The sequence below is a fragment of the Elephantulus edwardii genome, unplaced genomic scaffold, assembly GCF_000299155.1.
Source record: "Elephantulus edwardii isolate Elephantulus edwardi_28Jun2011 unplaced genomic scaffold, EleEdw1.0 scaffold00323, whole genome shotgun sequence".
In the NCBI taxonomy this organism is placed as follows: Eukaryota; Metazoa; Chordata; class Mammalia; order Macroscelidea; family Macroscelididae; genus Elephantulus; species Elephantulus edwardii.
The window spans coordinates 1,247,778-1,269,194 of record NW_006400073.1 but is presented as its reverse complement, the minus strand read 5'-3'; the positions used below and the strand labels follow the sequence as shown (position 1 = coordinate 1,269,194).

At 40.0% G+C, this 21,417-nt stretch overlaps 1 pseudogene; it reads left to right on the top strand.

The window, feature by feature from the left end:
* The window catches only part of LOC102849873, a 117,482-nt pseudogene extending 108,464 nt beyond the window's left edge, over positions 1-9,018 (top strand).
* Positions 9,019-21,417: the final 12,399 nt, after the last annotated feature.

Here is a 21,417-nt window from a genome sequence, read left to right as displayed (position 1 = left end):
CCTGGCCTAGTTTTCACAGCTGATATTGAGCTTCTCCAGCGGTTTTTTCCACAGATGTAATCTATCTGATTCCTATGCATACCATCAGGTGAAATCCATGTGTATAATCTACGTTTATGTCTCTCAAAAAACATATTTGCAATGAATAAGTCACTGATTGTGCAAAGCATCAATATAGTGGCATGAAATTTTTGAGTTTTGCTTTCTTTAGACTTTCAACGGTGAGCTTTGGTGGCCTGGTGGTAAGGATTTGTTTTCCCAACTATGGCACATGTACCAAAGGCATATGGTTCAAATACATCAGCTTCTCCTTGAGAGAAAGATGAGCAATTTCCTCAACTCGAAGGCACATAGCAACAACACAATATATCCTCAGCATTCCCATTGACCTCCTACCCTACAGATGACCTTTTTTCCCACTACATTGAGAAAATAGAAGCTATGAAGTGGAAGTCCCTTTAACTTTCTGCTTCCAAACCTGCAAATCCATCCTGTGAATGCCTCCACATTACATTTCTTCCTTTGTAGGGTAGCAATTTTATAAGAAGAAAACATGAAACTCTTCAAATCATCCAAGACCCTACACTCTAATAATGGGAACAGACTCATTTTGAACTCAAGTCTTCAGATTTTTTTTAACCTAATATCTATTTCACTTCATCAAAATTCCTTTTTAGTTTTAAAATTAGGTGATCAAGTATTTGATTTTAAAATGTTCATAGTGAACATATTTATCAAGTAACTTCCTCCTTCATCTACTTCCAGTAACCTTGAATTTTATTTTCATTTATTCCTTTTTTTTTACATTTTCTTGTGCTTTAGGTGAAAGTACATCACATTTTAATTTTCCCTATGAAGAGTTTATGCTCAAATTGTTTCATGAGGTTGATTGCAAGCCCCAAATAAGTCAGCACTTTTCTGTTTCCTCCTTGTGTTCCCCTTTCCACTCATCCAGCTTTTCTGCTCCCTTTCACCCTACACTCTGTCTTCTCATCATTGTTGATGTTAGATGCTTTCAAGTCCAGTATAGCTCATAGTAACCCTATGAACAGGCAACCTGAAACTTACTCTATCCCGTGTGATCCTCAACATTTCTGAGACACTAGATCCCATTGCTGAAGTCACAGTGTCAATCCATCTCATTGAGGTTCTTCCTCTCCTTCACTGACATGACATTTTTTCTAAGTGTGATGTCCTTCTCCAAGAATAGGCTTGCCTAGCTATATATCCAAGATATAAAGTATGAAGCTTCTTCATCCTTGCTTCCAAGAAGCACTTTCGATGCACGCTTTCCAAGACACATCTTGTTATTAGTTTTATCTGTTGATTTTGTGTACTTGATTGTTCTGAGGAACACAGTCTTCATTTTGCTTGTTTTATAGGTTTGTCCACCTGATGGTTGAAGGGTGACCTATAGAAATGTCTTCACTTTCAAATGAAAATGTTTTCCTCAAGGCAAAAGTCTTGGAAATTTCTCTAGTCTCTTTTCAACCAATGAATAGTCTCTCTCTCTCTCTCTTACATTTTTATTAACCTGTTTTAATCAGAGCTTACATTGCGATCTTGGCCAGAGTGATTGGTAGCGGTAGCCAGGCACTATCTAGTTCTTTTGGTCTCAGATTAGAAGATGTTGTGGTTCATGTGAGCTGTTAGTTCTTTGGAGTAATTGTTTCTTTGAGTCCTTAACTCTTTTCATTCTCCTATTCTTCAGATGGGAAGATACCAGTAGTGATTTCCTAGATGGATGCTCACAAGCTTTTAAAATCTTAGACATTATTCATCAGACTAGTATGTAGAACACTATTTGTGATTTGTCAATTGACCTAAATGTTCTTTGAGGCTATGAGCCTTAAACTTCATGTCCATTGTTTCAATCCTAATGATGTCGAAGTATTTTCTATAACTGTGTCCTTATATGCCTGAAAATTTTCTGTAACTGTGGCCTTATATGCTCTGTAAAGTATGAGTATGTTGTTGTTGTTAGATGCCGTCGAGTGGTAGACGCCTCATAGTGACCCTATGAACAAAAGACCTGAACACTTTTATAACTTTCATGATTTCTCTAAGTTCATAGAGTTTCTAGAGGCAAGCTATTTCAGAAGTGGATGCCACTCCTGCTTCCAAGCTGTTTTAATCAGGGAGCTCCACCAACCACTGTCCAATCGTTGTCACAAAAGTATGAGTATACATGTAGCTTTTACAAATATACAGTAAAGATATTCACCATTTTACCCCTAAAGAGGTGGCTCTGATGGCCTCGTACATAAGGAATTTCACTGTCAATCTAAACGTTTAAATCCACCAGCTGCTCTGAGGGAGAAACATGGGCACTCTTCTCCTTCTAGCTTCTGAAAACCCACTGGATATCAGTCCAACTTGATCAATGGCAGTGAGAGAGGATGAGAGAGGCTCCACTATATGTACAGGTGTACCCATGTATAAGCTTCCTCACCTATTATTTACCTGTATTGCTGTTGTTGTTAAGTGCTGTCAAGTCATAGATGATTCATAGCGACCCTTTGAACAAAAGACCTGAGCACTATTCATAGTTTCTGGAGGCAAACCATTTCAGAAGTGGATGCCACTGCTGCTTTCAAGCTTGTTTTAATTGGGAAGCCCCACCAAACACTGTCCACACCATGGGTAACCATTATTGCATTTGGCACATCAGTGTCACAGTGCATGAGTTCACAGCAAACATGAGTTATAGCTGTACGGCAATGCACAGACCAGTGCTATAACACTTAGAAGAATGTTTGACACACACACAAAAAATTTAAACCAGGCCCGAGGGCCATAGATTAGCCATGCTTCCTAATAAAATGGGTTTTTAAATAGGGGGCCTTCTTAGATCTCCTCACTTCCCATAGCAAATCAATATTCCACTCTACCGCTCACCAAATCCCAGCCAACAGCTTCTGTAGAACCAGCTCCTGTAGATGACTTACAAACTGGTCTCCAGCACCATGCTGCCTAACAAAAGGGTTTTTAAATAGGAGACCTTATTACATCTCCTCACTTTACTTACCAAAATAGACATTCCACCCTACCATTCACAAAATCCCAGCCAACAGCTTCTATAGAAGGATGAAAGTGGCCCCTCTATATGTATAGGTGTACCCACGTATAAATTTCCTCACCTATTATTTACCTTTGTATCTACTAAAAATTACTCTTTGTTACTGTTGCTATTGTTGGGCTATATATTGACAGAGAACTACCAGAAATACAAGCTAGGTTTAGAAGAGGTCATGGTACTAGGGACATTATTGCCCATGCCAGATGGATCTTGGAAGAAAGAAGAGAGTACCAGAAGAATGTTTATCTATGTTTCATTCATTATGCAAAGGCATTTGACTGTGTGGATCACAATAAATTGAGTAAAATGGGAATCTCAGAATACTTGATTGTACTTATATGAAACCTATATACTTGGACCAAGAAACAGTCCTCAGATCAGAGCCAAAGAAACACTTGCATGGTTCAAAATCAGGAAAGGAGTGTGTCAGGAATGCATCCTATTCCCATACCTTTTTAATCTGTAGCAGAATAGATCATTCGGGAGGCAGGGCTTTATGAAGAGGAGTATGGCATCAAGATTGGAGGAAGACTCATTAACAACGTATGATATGCAGATGGCACAAACTTACTTGCTGAAACTGAAGAAGACCTGAAGCACTTGCTGCAAAATGTCAAGGACTATAGTCTTCAATATGAATTGAAGCTTAACACCAAGAAGACAAAGATTCTTAACACTGGGCCAATTGACAGCACTATAACAGATGCAGAGAGATTGATGTTGTTAGCAATTACAGTTTGCTCAGATCCAAAATCAACACTCTTAATAGCAGCAGTCAGGAAATCAAAAGACAAATTGCATTTGGAAAATCTGCTGTCTTGGACCTCCCCAGAGTGCTAAAGAGCAATGATGTCAGTCTAGATTCAAAGGTGAACCTAATCCAGACCATGGTCTTCTCAATTACTTGTTATGCTTCAGAGAGTTGGACAATGACTAAGGATGACAGAAGAACAGATGCCTTTGAATTGTGGTGCTGGAGAAGAGTCTTGAACATACCATGGACTGCCAAGAAAACAAATAGGTCTGTCTTGGAGAGGATGGAATTAAGTCCTCCTTGGAGGTCAAGATTTTGAAGCTCTGCCTCACATAATATGGGGATGTGGCCAGAGGAGATTAGTCCTTTGAGAAGGACATCATGCTCAGAAGGGTGGATGGACTGAGCAGAAGAGGAAGACCCCAAATGAGATGGATTGATAGAGTAATTGGGCAATGGAGGTTGGTGTTTTGGAATTAGTGAGACCGACTCAGGATGGGGAAGGTTTCAGAGCTGCTGTACATAGGGTCGCTATACATCGCACGTGAGTCAATAGTATATAACAACAATAACATATGACAGGTTTGGAAGCAGGAGTAGCATCTACCTCCTAAGCAACATGCCTCTGGAAACTCTATGAACTTCGATAAATGTCGATAGCTGTAGAGGGGCTTCAGGCTTTTGTTCATAGGATCACTATGAGTAGTACTTGAAGACAATCAACAACAACAATATATGTTATAGCACATAAACTATTCTTGTTAGTTGCCTTTGAATTGAGTATGACTCATAGTGACCCTGTGAACAACAGATCTGAACCCTGTCCAATCCTATGCTATCTTCCTAATCTCTGACACATTTTATTCCATTGCTACAATTACTGTGTCAGTCCCACTCTTCGAGGATCTTCCTTTCTTTCATGGACTCTTCTCCACCTTTCCAACCATGATGCCCTTTTCCAAGGAAAAACCTGTCCTAGTAACATTCCCAAAGTATGTGAAATGAAACTTTGTCATCTTTGCCTCCAAGGAGCATTCTGGCTACACTCTCTCCAAAATATGTCTGTTTGTTCTTTTGGAAGCCCATGAGATATTCAGTGTTCTTCTCCAACACAAAAGCTCAAAAACACCAATTCTTCTTCTGTCATCTTTATTCATTGTCCAGCTTTCAGATACATTGCAAATGATTAAAAAGATCATGGTCTGAATCAGGCATACTATAGTCTTCAAACTGACTCATTGCCCCTCTGTAATTTTGAATTGTTCCTGACAGCAAACTTGCCCAATGAAATGTGTGTCCTGGTCTCCTGACTACTTTTATCAAGGATATTGATTGTGGATCCAATGAAGATGAAATAATTAACAACTTCAATCCTTTCTCCACATTTAGTGATGTTTCTTATCATTCAAATAGTGAAAATTTTTGTCTTCTTGATATTGAGGTGCAATACCCGTTGAGGATTGTAGTCTCCAATTTTCTGTAGCAAGGGTTTCAAGTCCTTCTCACTGTCAGCAAGCAAGATTATGTCATTTGTATATTGCAGGCTGTTGATGAGTTTTCCTCTGACTGGCTCACACATTCTTCTTTATAGAGTCCAGCTTCTTGAATGATTCACTTAGAATACAAATTGAATACATATGGAGAAAAGATACAACCCTGCAGCACACTTCTCCTGATGTTAAACCACACTCTTGCTCCATTCAGACAATAGCTTCTTGGATTACAGGTTTCGCTAGAGCACAATTAAATGTTCTGGGATTCCCATTCTTCTCAATATGAATGATAATTTCTTACGATCCACACAGTCAAATGCTTTATCACAGTCAACAAAACACAAATAGACAATATTTTGATATTCTCTGTTTTCAGACAGGATCCATTAGACATCAGGAATGATATCCCAGGTGCCAAGACCTGTTCTAAACCCAGCTTGACCTTCTAACAGTTCTCTGTCAATGTACTGCTCTAGTGATTTTTGGATGATCATCAGAAATATTTTGCTTTCATGTTATAATAATGATATGGTTTAATAATTTCCACATTCTGCTGAATCACTTTTCCTGAGAATAAGAACAATATGAATCCCTTTCAGTAAGTCAGCCATGTAGCTGTTCTCCAAGCTTCCAGGCATAAACTGGTGAGCACATTCAGGGCTGTATCTGTTAAATGAAACATGTCAATCACTTCAATCCCCAGGGCTTTACTTTTTGCCAATGTCTTCAGTACAGCTGGAACTTCTTACAAATTCTTTCAATTTCTCCCACTCCCCTTCCCCATCAAATTGTACAACCCTCCTGGCAATAAGAGAGATGTAAATCAAAACCACAATGAGGTACCATCTCACTCCTGTAAGAGTGGCAAAGTTAAACAGGGCAGCAAGTAATAGATGTTGGAGAGGATGTGGCGAGAAAGGAACTCTTATACATTGTTGGTGGGATTGTAAATGGTGCAATAATTCTGGAAGGCAGTTTGGCGCTTCCTTAAAAAGCTGAACATAGAAATTCCATTTTCTGTTCAGCTCTTTGATTTCTTGGTTTCTTCCTTTAGCTTTGGCTTCTAGGTGCTCTAATATAATGTTCAGTCTCATCTGACATCCATCTTGGTCTTTTCTTCTTCTTCAGCCTTTGTGATGATCCTTTGCATTCTTCATGGACGTTTTTCTTGATATCCTCCCCAGAACTCATTTGATCTATGCTCATTGGTGCTCAAGGCCTCAAACTTGTTCCTGAGATGGTTTTGAAATTAGAGTGGGACAGACTTAAGTTAAAATTTTGGTTCCCATGGACTTTATTTCATTTTCCTCAACTTCAGCTTGAACTTGCATATGAGTAGTTGGTGGTCTGTCCCGCAATCAGCACCCGGCCTGGTTTTCACTGCTGATATTGAGCTTCTCCAGTGAGTCTTTCCACAAATGTAATCGATTTGATTTCTATACATACCATCAGGTGAAATCCATGTGTATAGCCTGAGTTTATGTTTCTTATAAAAGGTATTTGCAATGAATAAATCACTGAATGTGCAGCATTCTATCATTCTATCTCCAGCCTCATTTCTCTCACTGAGCCTGTGTTTTTTAGCTACTGGTCCTTCTTCCCTGTTCCCAACTTTTGTGTTCCAGTCGCCCATTATTAATGCATCTTGATTGTATGTTTGATCAATTTCTGACTGTAAAAAGTTAGTAGAAATCGGTGCAAGGCACTGATGGGAGGATGGAGTGTCTAGGTATTCAGCACGGCTGAAGCAGCAGGAAAAAGATATTAAGTTTTTGACTACTGAAATTGATCGGTTGAAAAACTGTGGCAGTTCAGAAGCTTCTCCAAGTTTGGAGCAGTTGCGAGCAGAAAATTTAAAGTTAAAATATCGACTGAATGTTCTTCGAAAAAATCTTGAGGCTGAAAGGAATAGACCAACTAAAAATATGATTAACATCAATAGCCGACTGCAAGAGGTCTTTGGTTGTGCCATAAAGGCTGCGTATCCAGATTTGGAAAAGCCTCCTCTTATAGTCACACCAAGCCAGCAACTCAAGTTCGGAGACTATCAGTGTAACAGTGCTATGGGTATTTCTCAGATGCTTAAAACCAAGGAACAGAAAGTTAATCCAAGACAAATTGCTGAGAACATTACCAAGCATCTTCCTAGTAATGAGTATATTGAAAAAGTTGAGATTGCTGGTCCTGGTTTTATACATGTCCACTTGAGAAAGGATTTTGTATCTCAACAGTTAACCAATCTCCTGGTGAATGGAGTTCAAATCCCTGCTATTGGAGAGAATTAAAAGGTCATAGTTGACTTTTTCTCTCCCAACATAGCTAAAGAGATGCATGTGGGCCACCTCAGGTCAACTATCATTGGAGAGAGTATGTCCCGACTCTTTGAATTTGCGGGCTATGATGTTCTAAGATTAAACCATGTAGGAGATTGGGAAACACAGTTTGGCATGCTCATCGCTCACCTGCAAGATACATTTCCAGATTATCTAACAGTTTCGCCTCCTATTAGGGATCTTCAAGCCTTTTATAAGGAATCCAAAAAGAGGTTTGATACTGAGGAAGAATTCAAGAGGCGAGCCTATCAGTGTGTAGTTCTGCTCCAGAGTAAAAATCCAGATTTCATAAAAGCTTGGATGCTTATCTGTGATGTATCCTGCCAAGAGTTTAATAAAATCTATGGTGCATTGGACATCTCTTTAATAGAGAGAGGAGATTCATTCTGTCAAGATAGAATGAATGATATTGTAAAGGAATTCGAAGATAAAGGATTTGTGCAAGTAGATGATGGCAGAAAGATTGTGTTTGTCCCTGGGTGTTCTGTACCATTAACCGTAGTAAAGTCAGATGGAGGTTACACTTACGATACATCTGACCTGGCTGCTATTAAACAAAGATTATTTGAGGAAAAAATAAACATGATGGTATATGTGGTAGACAGTGGACAAGCCATGCACTTCCAGGCAATATTTGCTGCTGCTCAGATGATGGGTTGGTATGACCCTAAAGTAACTCGAATAACCCATGCTGGATTTGGTGTGGTACTTGGGGAAGACAAAAAGAAATTTAAAACACCTTCCAGTGAAACAGTACGCCTCATAGACCTTTTGGAAGAAGGACTGAAACGATCTATGGACAAACTGAAGGAGAAAGAGAGAGACAAGGTCTTAACCCCAGAAGAACTGAAGGCTGCTCAGACAACTGTTGCTTATGGTTGTATCAAATACGCTGATCTTTCCCACAACTGGTTAAATGACTACATCTTCTCCTTTGACAAAATGCTGGATGACAGAGGAAACACAGCTGCTTACTTGTTGTATGCTTTCACTAGAACCAGGTCCATTGCTCGTCTGGCCAATATTGATGACGAGATGCTCCAGAAAACTGCTCGAGAGACCAAGATCATCTTGGGCCATGAGAAGGAATGGAAATTAGGCCGGTGCATTTTACGGTTTCCTGAAATTCTACCAAAGATTTTAGATGACTTGTTTCTCCATACTCTTTGCGATTATATTTACGAGCTAGCGACTACCTTCACAGAGTTCTATGATAGCTGCTATTGTGTGGAGAAAGATCGGCAGACTGGAAAAGTGCTCAAGGTGAACATGTGGCATATGCTGCTATGTGAAGCAGTAGCTGCTGTCATGGCCAAGAGATTTAATATCCTGGGAATAAAACCTGTCGAAAGAATGTGATCCTTCTTAGGTTTGAACACTATGTGTTTTTAAAGTGGCCATTAGCACTTTTGGCCTTTTTACAATCTTGTGGATACAAAACAAGCAAAGAAAATTTGTTAACTACCAATGTATGATGTGGTTATTTGTAAAAACCAGTGTTCTGAAAAGAAAGAAAAATAACTTTTACAAGTATGCTTATTTCTGTGGATATTAAGCCAAAATGACTTAGTGGAAAACATGGGATTTGTGCACCACAGTGAGAAGAGAGTTTATTGGTTTGGCAGGGATGCCTGTTATTCTAATAAGATGAAGAATCCTATTTATTGAACCATACTTTATATCCCAGGAACTTACATGCCTTTACTGTTGCACTCAGGAGCCTGGTGGCCCAGTAGTTTCCCCCATGCCGTGCTGCTAACCAGAAGGTTTGCAGTTTGAACCCGCCCAGTGGCTCCTCAGAAGAATGGCATCTTGATCTGTTTCCGTAAAGCTCACAGCACAGACACCTCCATGGATCTGTTCTCCCGTCAAGATGAGTCAGATTCAGCCCAGCAGCAGCACTCCACCTAGACCTAGTCCAGTTCTCTGCGGTGGATCCAGTCCCTGCTCTGGTGAGCAGACTGAGCCTCCACATCACTAGGTAATTCTCCCAGTGTTCTCAGGACAAAACCAAGATGTTTCTGCAGGTGTGGGAGCTTCCTAAACGCAAACTTTTCCCATTTTATCAAGAGAGGATATTAGCAAAATAGCAAACCAAGCTCAGGGAAAGGAGATAAGAAACCTTGTTAAGGTGGGCATTTTCCTGGAGCCACAAATTAACTCTGCATATCTCATTGCTGGAACTTGGTCATGTAGTTAATCCTAGTTGCAAAGGAAGCTGGAAAAACTTGAATAAGCGAGAAACAGAATTGCCGTCATTTGCTCACCAGTCAAGAATCAAGGACATTGTCTCACTCCATGAAATCCGAGCGCTTTTAGCAAAACAAGCTAGAGGTCACTGGTGGGGTTTAGGGCTATGAACAGCAGTGGTATTAAGTCAGGAATTACTGCACTTTGCCAACTCTACCTCAGTATTTTCTAAAGATGAAATGAGATTCTTACCATGCGGCAATTACAGTACCTGGGAAAACAAGTGCTAATAAATATAAACTGTGTTGTATTATGCTGTTGTCAGAGTTTTCTAAGGTCAAATGAACCTTAATGTATTAAAATCATTGCATTTTAAACTCATATGAAAAGATGATGGATTCATATAACATCACTGCTCCCTCCCAACAAAAAGACAAGGCTAAGCAGTTCCCTCTTATTCTACTAACTACAAAGAGAACGTCCATACTCTTTAAGTCTTTGTGTCAGAAGTCCTATATACTCTGTGAGTTAAAGGCACAATTCAGGATTGCATGAAACACAATGTGATTGAAGGATATAGTCTGAAACCCAGTGTATATGAACTTTGTAAGCAAACAAATATAAAAAACAAAAATTGCCATAGTAGACAAATAGAGAAGAAAAAACAAACCATAGTTCAGGAGAAAATAATGAAAGATTGAAGGTATGTAAACAATATAGATTCTGGAAACTTATAGAAAAAAGATCTCTCATCAGCCTTTGCTAGACTAGATTTGCTGGTCTATGAGGAAAAAAGGAGACTTGGAAAACAAAACTAATTTCAATTTCGATAGTCCTTAGTTGAGTTCAATCAAATTGAAGTGTCCTGTTTGTGACCCTCAAGCGTGCATTTCTCTGACCCCTCAAAGAAATCAGAAGAATTGTATGGTCTCTGGAGGTGACTATAAAAACCCGCCACCTTCGACTGGATTCCCACTGAAGGTTGTCATCAGAGTACTTGGTCTGTAGACCTTGGTGGGACAGACACTTCATCCTCCCTTTGGCTGGTGGATTGGAATCACTAGCATTTCGATCAGCTCAACACAATCTCTACTACCATGCCATCTTTATTAATTCCAGTTAATGAAGTGATTTTTCTGTGACCCCAACCTACTTTCTGCTTGTCACGAAATTACTGTATTTCATTAGACCTAAAACACTATGGGTTGTAGGACTTTTTTTTCCACACTTACTCCACTGAGAAAGAAGACAGCCAGTTTAACTGAGACAACTAAGTTAGGGTTTTCACTTTATACTTAATGAAAGAAACCTCACACATACACAAAATGTTAAGTTTCTTTGGAAAATGTTATGATGGGTCCTTTAAAAGTGAGATACACAATCCAGTGATTCCACTCTGAGATATATAACCCAAGAGATCATTTAGAAGCAGTAAGGCAAACTGACAAGTATCACCAGTGTTCAGGCAGCCCTATTCACAGGAAAAAAATAGAAATAACTAAAATGTCCTTCAACAAATTAATTCATTGACAATATGGTACATACATAGAAAGCAGTGTTTACTAGAGAGAGATGATGTTCTGATTTGTGCCACAACCTTGAAAGCATGCAGGATGAAATGAAAAATCAATCAAAAAAGAACATTTATGATATCACTAATGTAAAATAGAATAGGGAGAAGTATAGGAATTAGACTTGAATAGTTACCAGAGACAGGAGGGTTGAGGAAAGGGAGAAAGCACTGTTCAGGTAACTTGGAGTTTATTGGAATGGGAAGTTTGGCAATGGATATTGGTGGTGTAACTAATTTTATTTGTATGTGAATTTTGTTATCTTTATATTTTTTTACAATCATGACATGAAAGACATTTTAAAGAAAAATTGGAATTAAAATAAATTGATTAAAGTCTTCCTAAAAAAAAAAGTTAGTAGAAATCTTCCATTTCCTCCTCTTTGGCTCTAGCTGTCGGTGTATATATTTGAATGATAGTGGTATTCACTGGACTTCCTTGTAAGCATATGGATATTATCCTGTTGCTCACCACATTGTATTTCAGGATGGATCTAGAAATGACTTTTTTAATTATGAAACAACCCCATTTTTTTTCACCTTTTCACCCCTGGCATAGTAAATCATATGATCATCTGATTCAAAATGTCCTATGCCAAGCTATCTCATGACCCAGCTATTCCACTACTTGGAATATACCCTGAGAATATGAGAGCTGAGGCACAGACAGAGATTTGTACACCAATGTTCATAGTCGCATTATTCACCATTGCAAGAACATGGAAACAGCCAGAATGTCCAACCAAAAATGAATGAATTGAGAAATTATGGTATATTCACACAATGGAATACTATGCAGTACGCAGGAACAATAACTTTGTAAATTATTACCTAACTTCCGAAGAACTGGAGAGCATTATGTTGGGTGAACTCACTCAGTCCCACAAAGATAAATATTGTATAAGACCATTATTGTAGCGTGAGTATAAGGATCCAGGAGGGGTGGGAGAGGCTGGGAGCAGTTCCTTAACTTCTTGATTTCTTCCCTTTGCTTTGGCTTCTTGCCACTCTAGTGCAATATTCAGAGTCTCTTCTGACATCTATCTTGTCTTTGTAATGACATTTTGCATTCTTCGGGGATGATAATATCCTCCCACAGCTCATCTGGTCTTTGCTCTTTAGTGGTCAAGGCCTCAAACCTGTTCCTGAGATGGTTTTGAAATTCGAGTGGGATAGATTCAAGGTCAAATTTTAATTCCTGTGGATTTGATTTAATTCTCTTTGGCTCCAATTTGAACTTGCATGAATATTTGGTGGTCTGTTCCATCATTGCTCCAGAGTACTGAAGAGCAGTGATGTCAGTCTTGAGACTAAGGTGTGCTTGATCCAGGCTGTGGTCTTCATAATTACTTGCTATGTATCAGAAAGCTGGACAATGGCTAGGGTTTAAAGAAGAATTGATGTCTTTGAGCTGTGGTGCTGGAGAAGAGTATTGAATATACACACCTGGACTGCTAGGAAAACAAACAGATTTGTCCTATAGAGGGTGAAACCAGGCTATTCCTGAGAGGCAAGGATTCCGAAGCTTCGTCTGACATACTTTGGTCATGTTTCAAGGAGGAACTACTCCTTGGAGAGGGTGGAGGGACAGTGCAAGGGAGGAAGACCCTCAATGAGATAGATGGATTCAGTAACTGAGGTAATGGGGATTAATGTATCAGAAAAAATAATGTTGGCTCAGGACAGAGCAGGGTTCAGAGCAGTTGTATATAGGTATGTTATGAGGGCCAAACAACTTGACAGCACATAACAATAATAACATTGATGGACACTTAGATTGTTTCCATCTTTTTCTATTGTAAGTAATGCTACAAAATGAATGTGAGTGTACTTGTATCTATTTGTATCTATTTGATGGTTTTGTTTGTTGCTTTTTAAAATCAAGTCATTATTGTAAGGAAAGGTGCTATCTCATGGTAGTTTTTATTTACCTTTCAAATTGTATAAGAAAACCCTAATTAAAAGACTTGTTGCATTTGGTAAATCTGCTGTCAAAGATATCTTTTTTTAAAAAATTATTAATTTTTATGACACAAGTGTTGAGGACTCTCCTTCATAGGGTCGCTATGAGTTGCCTGTGACTCGAAAGCACTTGACAACAACACCAACACATTTTCATGAACATTTACAGAGACTTTAACATGTAGTCAATTTAAAGTCTAAACTGTGCCTGACCCAGGCATGTTATTGTTGTTGATTGCCTTCAAGTCAAGCATGGCTCATAGCAACTCTATGAACAAAAGGCCTGAAGCCCCTCTGCAACTATTAACATTTATCAAAGTTCATTGAGTTTCTGGAGGCATGTTGTTCAGGAAGTGAATGTCACTCCTGCTTCCAAGACCCAAGCAGAGTATTTTCAAATGCTCTCTCTGGATATTGTGAGGATGGTGCATGACATGGTAAGGTTCATATCTGTTATTCAAAGGATTGCTAAGAGTCATATCATGTAACCCAACAACAGTAACAATAACAAGATACTTGTGATTTTTACCTTCTTTTTTAATTTGATTTTTTTAATGAAACATACATATTTTTACAGCACATTCTTTCCATTTAATTCCTCCCATTCATTCATTGTTCCACATTTTCCTCCTTGCCCATCCCTTCTCCTCCAGTTTGTTTTTCTCTTTGAAAAGAAAAAAAAATTCATTGTTATACAATCTTCCCCAAGTCCACAGTTCACTTTACTATACATTCTTTTTCTGGAATCTTGTCATGAACACAATGCCTAATCCTATATTCCTTTTAAACAGAGTTCTCTCCCTCATCTTATCCCCACTTTTCTTAGGTTCCCCTCAACCTCGATGTCAATCCCATTTTACAACAGTGGCACTATGCATTATTTGTCCTTTTGTGACTGAGATATTTCACTCAGCATAATGTCCTCCAGGGTTACCCATTTTGAATAATAAATATTTCATGAGTTCCTTGTTTTTCTTTTTTTTTTTTTTCTACAGAAAAAGGCTTTATTTGCACAAAGGGGACTCAGTCGAACAAGCCAAAGCCCATGTCATCATCTGACTCCTCAGACTCCTCCTTCTTCTCTTCTTTCTTCTCCTCTGCTGCAGCTGGGGCAGAGCTGGCAGCAGGAGCTGCAGCGCCAGGGGCTGCGGAGACGGCCACAGCACCACCAGCAGGCATGCTGGCAAGTTTACCAATACCTGAAAGACAGGGTACAGTGTAGTGGCCTCCTAATTTCTAGAGCTGAGCAGCAGGGACGTAGGACTGCAGGCTGCCCCTGCCCCAGTTAAAGCTTTTCCAGGCAACATAGACCCACAGCTCACTGCTTGACAAAGATGTTTACAACAGGCTGCTGTCCTTCCCTGTGCCCAGATTCCTGGCCACAATGAGCTCATGGAGTAGACTATTTGCAAAACTAGCAGGGCCAGGTCACCTGATGAGGACAACTCCACTTCCAGGAATGTCCCACAGCCCCAGCCTGAGGTCACCCTTGGTCTGCACTGCTAAGGCTGTCAAATGACAACAGGGACCACATGCTAAGAAAAGCAGCCAAGATCTTCTGTGTCCATGGAGATCCTGGGCAAAGGTCTTCACGTTTCTCCCCAATCCAACTTTGGGGAGTGTCCCTGAGTGCCCACAGCATGAGGGAGCCACTGAGCCCATGCTCACTCCAGCTGAGGCCTCCGGAATGCTCTTGTCCACAAGCGAAACCTGGGGGCCACAGGCTGGCGAGTTCCTTGTTTTTCAATGCAGCATAGTATTCCAATGTGTGACTGACTATACCAGAGCTTCCCTAACCATTCATTTGTTGACGGGCACTTGGGTTATTTCTAACTCTTTGCTGTTGTGAACAAAGCAACAATAAACATGGGCGTGCATACTTTCTCTTTTTATTTTTTTGGCTAATAATTTGTTATTATTAGTTATATCAAGGAAATAACTGTTAGTATTATTGATTTTGAGCTTCTTCGTGTTTGTTTTATTTTGTTTTATGTGATTGAGTTATAAGGCCAACATTGCCCTTTTCTTTTTCTCCTGGTTTTCTAAAATTTATTTTTTGTTGTGAATTAAGTAAAAAGTTGAATTTCCATTCCATAATTCGGACATACTTTGTTTTTTTCACAGCATTGACGACAATGCCTTCATGGTAACAACATTCTCCTTACCTTTCCTTGTGTTTCCCATTTCCGTTTGTTCTTCTTGCCTATCACCTCCTGCCTTCTGAACTGTATGTCTGTAAATACCGTTTGTTCTTCTGATCTTGTATAGTTGATTGCTCTAAAGAATGTGTTCCTCTCTGGTGTTTTTGTTAACCTTATGGACCTCTATTGTTTATCTGGAAGCTGAGTCATAGGAGCAATTTCAGTTCCAAGTTAGAAGGCCACCGAAAGCCACACTGTTAAGAGTTTTCATCAGTCTGTCAAGTCATTAAGCATAGCTTTATTTTAAATCTTTATCATCACGTCACATTTATCTCTTATCATATCAAAGCCTTCCCATTGTGAGCCTTTTCAGAGATGTTAGCCAGACACTATTTGGTTCTTCTGCTGTCAGGACCCAGAAGATGCAAGTTAATGTGTTAAGATAGTCTTTGGGACTAACAGTCTTTGATTTTACTCTGCTTTTGTTTACTCCAGACAGGGAAAGACAAGCAGTTGCAACTTAATTGGTCATACGCATGCTTTACAAACCCCAATATGATTCAACAAAGTAAAATGGAGAAAAGTTTGTTTGCAGAATATATTATACCAATCGACCTTAATATCCTGACAATCTCAATCCCTGAGATTCCAGACCCAGCTCCTCATTCCCTTACATGTTTGGTAGTGGTTAGGAAATGTGACTCAGACTCAGGCCATAGTCTTTCTGACCACTTGCTATGCATCTAACAGCTGGAAAGTGAATAAAGATGACAGAAGAATAATTTATGGCTTTGAGCTGCTGTGTTGGAGAAGGACACTGGATAGCCAAAAGAACAAACAGATATATCTTGGAGAGGGTGCAACCAGAGTGTCTTTGAAGGCAAGAATGATGAGACTTTGCCTCATATATTTCAGGCTTATTGCTGGGAGGAGTTATTTCTTGGAGAGGGATATGATACTAGGAAGGGTGGAGGGTCGGTGAAGAACAGGAAGCCCCTTGACCATGTGGATTGATAAAGGACTGCTTCAACGGGCTCTTGTGTGTCAGGAAGTGTGAAGATGGCACAGGATAGAAGAGGTTTCAGATCTTTTATTCATAGGGTCACTATGAGTCGTACTCTACTCGACGGCACCTTTCTTTTTAAGGCTCCAGCTTTGTGTTGAGATTTTTTTTTTGTTGACTTTTTTAAAAATTCATTCATTTTTGCACATTTTTCTCCCTCCTTTCCCCCTCCTTGTCCCCTAGTGTGTTTTTCAATGCATCTCTTCTTCTGGAATGTTGTCATACATATAATGCCTAATCCATTTTAACTGTTTTTTACCTCGTTTGTTCCAGTGCAGATTGGTGGAAGAGTCATCAACAACCTGTGTTATTCAGATGACACAACCCTGCTTGCTGAAACTGAGGATGACCTGAAGAACTTGCTGCAGAAGGTCAAGGACTGCATCCTCCTATATGGATTGAAGCTCAACATCAAGAAAACAAAGATTCTCACCACTGGGCCAAATGGCAGCATCAGTATGGATGGTGAAGAGACTGAGATACAACAGCTTTAGTTTGCTTGGCTCCACAGTCAACACTCTTGGCACCAGCAGCCAGAATATCAAGAGATGAACTGCATTGGGAAAGACAGCTGTCAGGGACCTCTCAAGAGTATTGAAGAGCAATGACGTCAGGCTGGAGAATAAGATGCACCTGATCCGGGCTATAGTCTTCACAATTATGTGCTATGCATCAGAGAGTTGGACAGTGACTAGGGATGATAGAAAGAGAATTGATGCCTTTGAGCTGTGGTGCTGGAGAAGAGTGTTGAATATACCATGGACTGCTAGGAGAACAAACTGGTTTGTCCTTGAGAGGGTGAAGTCGGAGTGCTCCTTGGAGTCAAGGATTCTGAAGCTTTGTCTGACATGCTTTGGGCATACTGTAAGGAGAGACTGGTCCTTGGAGAGGGACACCATGTTTGGCAGAGTGGAGGGGCGACAAGGAGAGGAAGACCTTCTATGAGATGGATTGATTCTGTGACTGGAGTGGTGGGAATGAGTGTGTTTGAGATGGCTAGGTTGGCACAGGATAGAACGGCATATAGGGCTTGGTCACTATGAGTCGTAAGTGATTTGATGGAACATAATAACAATAACATATATATATATATTTGTTATTATAATACAATATTTTGTTATTACAAAATAACAAATACACACACACAGAGATTAGATTATATGTAACTAATACAAAGGCGTTTGACTGTGTGGATCATAACAAACTGTAGCTGACTCTGAGAAGAATGGGAATCTCAGAACACTTGATCGTTCTAATGTGAAACCTATACTTGGACCAGGAGGCAGTCGTCAGAACAGAGCAAGGGAACACTGTATGATTCAAAATTGGGAAGGGCGTACTCCAGGGATGTGTCCTATCTCCATACCTTTTCAACCTGTATGCAGAACAGATTATCCGGGAGGCTGGGCTCTATGAGGAGAAATGTGGGTTCAAGATTGGTGGAAGATCTATCAAATGTGTGTTCAAGATTGGTGGAAGATCTATCAACAATCTGCGTTATGCAGATGACACAATCCTGCTTGCTGAAACTGAGGAGGACCTAAAGCACCTGCTGCAGAGGGTCAAGGACTGCAGCCTCCAATATGGATTGAGGCTCAATGTCAAGAAGACAAAGATTCTCACCACTGGACCAATTGGCAGCATCAGGATGGATGGTGAAGAGATTGAGATTGTTCACAGCTTTAGTTTGCTTGGTTCCACAGTCAACACTCTTGGCACCAGCAGCCAGGAAATTAAAAGACGCATTGCCATGGGAAAGTCTGCTGTTAGGGGCCTCTCCAAAGTACTGAAGAGCAATGGTGTCTCTCTGGAGACTAAGGTGTGTGTCTGACACAGGCCATGGTCTTTGCAATCACTTGTTATGCATCAGAGAGTTGGACAATGACCAAAGAGGATAGAAGGAGAATTGACACTTTTGATCTGTGGTGCTAGAGAAGAGTATTGAGAGTACCATGGACTGCTGGGAAAACAAACCGATTCATCCTGGAAAGGGTTAAACAGGGTGTCTCTTTGGAGGCAAGGATTCTGAGGCTTCTGTCTAACGTACTTTGGACATGTTGTAAGGAGACCGGTCCTTGGAGAAGGACATCATGCTTGGGAGGGTGGCAGAACAGCGCAAGAGGGGAAGGCCCTCTATGAGGTGGATTGATTCAATGACTGGGGTAATCGGGATGGGAGTGTCAGAGACAGTGCGATTGGCACAGGACAGAGCAGAGTTTAGGTTTGTTGTACACAGAGTCACTATGAGTCACAAGCGACTCAACTGCGCACAACAACAACAACAACACCACAACTACTATAGCCTTAGATGTGCTCACCAAGTTATGCCAAGAAGTCTGGTGGACAACAATTTGGCCTACTGACTGGAAGAGATATATATATTTATTCACATTCCAAAGAAAGTTGACCCAACAGAGTGTGGAAATTATCGAACAATATCATTAATATCACATGCAAGCAAGATTCTACTGAAGATTATCCAAAAACAACACATCAATAGAGAACTCAAGAAGGTCAGGCTGGCTTTAGAAGAGGCCATAGTACTAGGGATATTAAAGCTAATGTTAGATAGATCTTGGCTGAAAGCAGGGAATACCAGAGAAATGTCTATCTGTGTTTCATTGACTAAGCAAAGGTATTTGTGTGGACCACAACAAACTGTGATTAACTCCGAGAAGAATGAGAATCCCAGAACACTTGATCATGCTTATGTGAAACCTATACTTGGACCAGGAGGCAGTCATCAGAACAGAGCAAGGAAACATTGCATAGTTCAGAATCAGGAAGGGTGTATGGCAAGGATGTGTCCTATCTCCAGACATTTTCAATCCATATACAGAACAGATTAACCAGGAGGCTGGGCTCTATGAGGAGAAGTGTGGCATCAGGATTGGTGGAAGATCTATCAATAATCTGCGTTATTCAGATGACACAGCCCTTCTCGCTGAAACTGAGGAGGACCTAATACTTGCTGCAGAAAATCAAGCACTGAAGTCTTCCATATGGATTGAAATTCAATATCAAGAAAACAAAAATTCTCACGCCTGGGCTGATTGACAACATCATGATAGATGGTTAAGAGATTAAGATTGTAAACAAGTTTAATTTGCTTGGCTCCACAATCAACACTCTTGGTACCAGAACCCAGGAAATTAAGAGACGTATTGCATTGGGAAAATCTGCTGTCAGAGAGAGACCTCTCCAAAGTATTGAAGAGCAATGATGTCAGTCTGAAGACTAAGGAGTGCCTGATACAGTCTATGTTCTTTGCAATCACTTGCTATGCATCAGAGAGCTGATGATATGATTAGAGATGCTAGAAGAAGAATTGATGCCTTTGAGCTGTGATGTTGGAGAAGAGAATTGAATATACCATGGACTGCTAAGAGAATAAACAGGTGTGTACTAGAGAGGGTTAAACCAGGCTGCTTCTTAGAAGCAAGAATTGTGAAGCTTTGACTGACATACTTTGGGCATGTTGCAAGCAGGAACCAGTCCCTGGAGAAGAATGTCATGTGTGGGAGGGTGGAGAGACAGCATAGAAGAGGAAGACCCTGGATGGGATAGATTGATTCAGTAACTAGGGTAATGGGGGTAGGTGTGTCAGAGATAATAAGATTGGCACAGGGTTTAAGTCTGTTGTACACAGGGTCACTATGAGTAGTAGACGACTCGACAGAACCTTACAACAACAACAACAATTAGTTATCTATATAATAATTAGTTATAATTATAATATATTTGGGTTTTATGTGCTGTGGAGTTGTTCGTGATTCATAGTGACATTATGTAAAACAGCTCTGAATCCTGTCCTATCTTGAACCAATCTTACTGTCTCTGACATACCTACCTACCCCCATTACTCCAGTCACTGAGACAATCCATCTCATTCAGGGTTATTCTCTCTTGTGCTGTGCCTCCACCTTTCCAAGCATGATATACTTCTTCAAGGACTAGTCTCTCTTCATAATATGCTAAAAGTATGTCAAAAGAAGCTTCAGAATCCTTGCCTCAAGAAGCAACCTGGTTCATCCTCTTCAGGACAAACTTGTTTGTTCTCCTAGTGGTCCAAGGCATATTCAATTCTCTTTGTCAGCACCACAGCTCAAAGACATCAATTCTCCTTTTGTCATCCTTAGTCATTGTTAAGTTCTCTGATACATTGCAAGTCATTTGGAAGACCATGGCCTGGATCAGGTGCATGTAAGTCTTTAGGCTGGTATCATTGTTCTTCAGTACGCAAGAGATGTCCCTGACAGCAGAATTTTCCAAATGCAATTTTGATTTCCTGGCTGCTATTACCAAGAGTGTTGATTGTGGAACCAAGCAGACTGAAGCTGTTAATTTTAATTTCTTCTCCATCTATCATGATGCTGCCAATTGGCCCAGTGGTAAGAATCTTTGTTTCCTTGATGTTGAGCTTCAGTCCATATTTTTGTTTACAGTGTATCTTATTTTATTACAAAGTTCATATAGACTTGTTTCACATAGGCTCAAAATAGTCCCTAAAAGCTCTTATATTTTTCTCTTTTTAACACAATTTTTAAAATTTTAATTATTATTTTAATGAAAGTACATTGTAAAGAGGACTCGGGGGTGGGGGTGCGGTAGGTAATTGGGCAACAATCCACATTGAAGGCTACAGTCATTGATCTTCTTCAGCAAAAGCCTGAGGCCCTCCTCAGTTTCAGCAAGCAAGGTTGTGTCATCGGCATAATGCAGGCTGTTGATGAGTTTTCCTCCAATCCTGATTCCACCTTCCTTCTCATAGAGCCCAGTCTCCTGGATGATCTGTTCTGAATAAAGTTTAAAAAGATATAGATTGAAAAGCT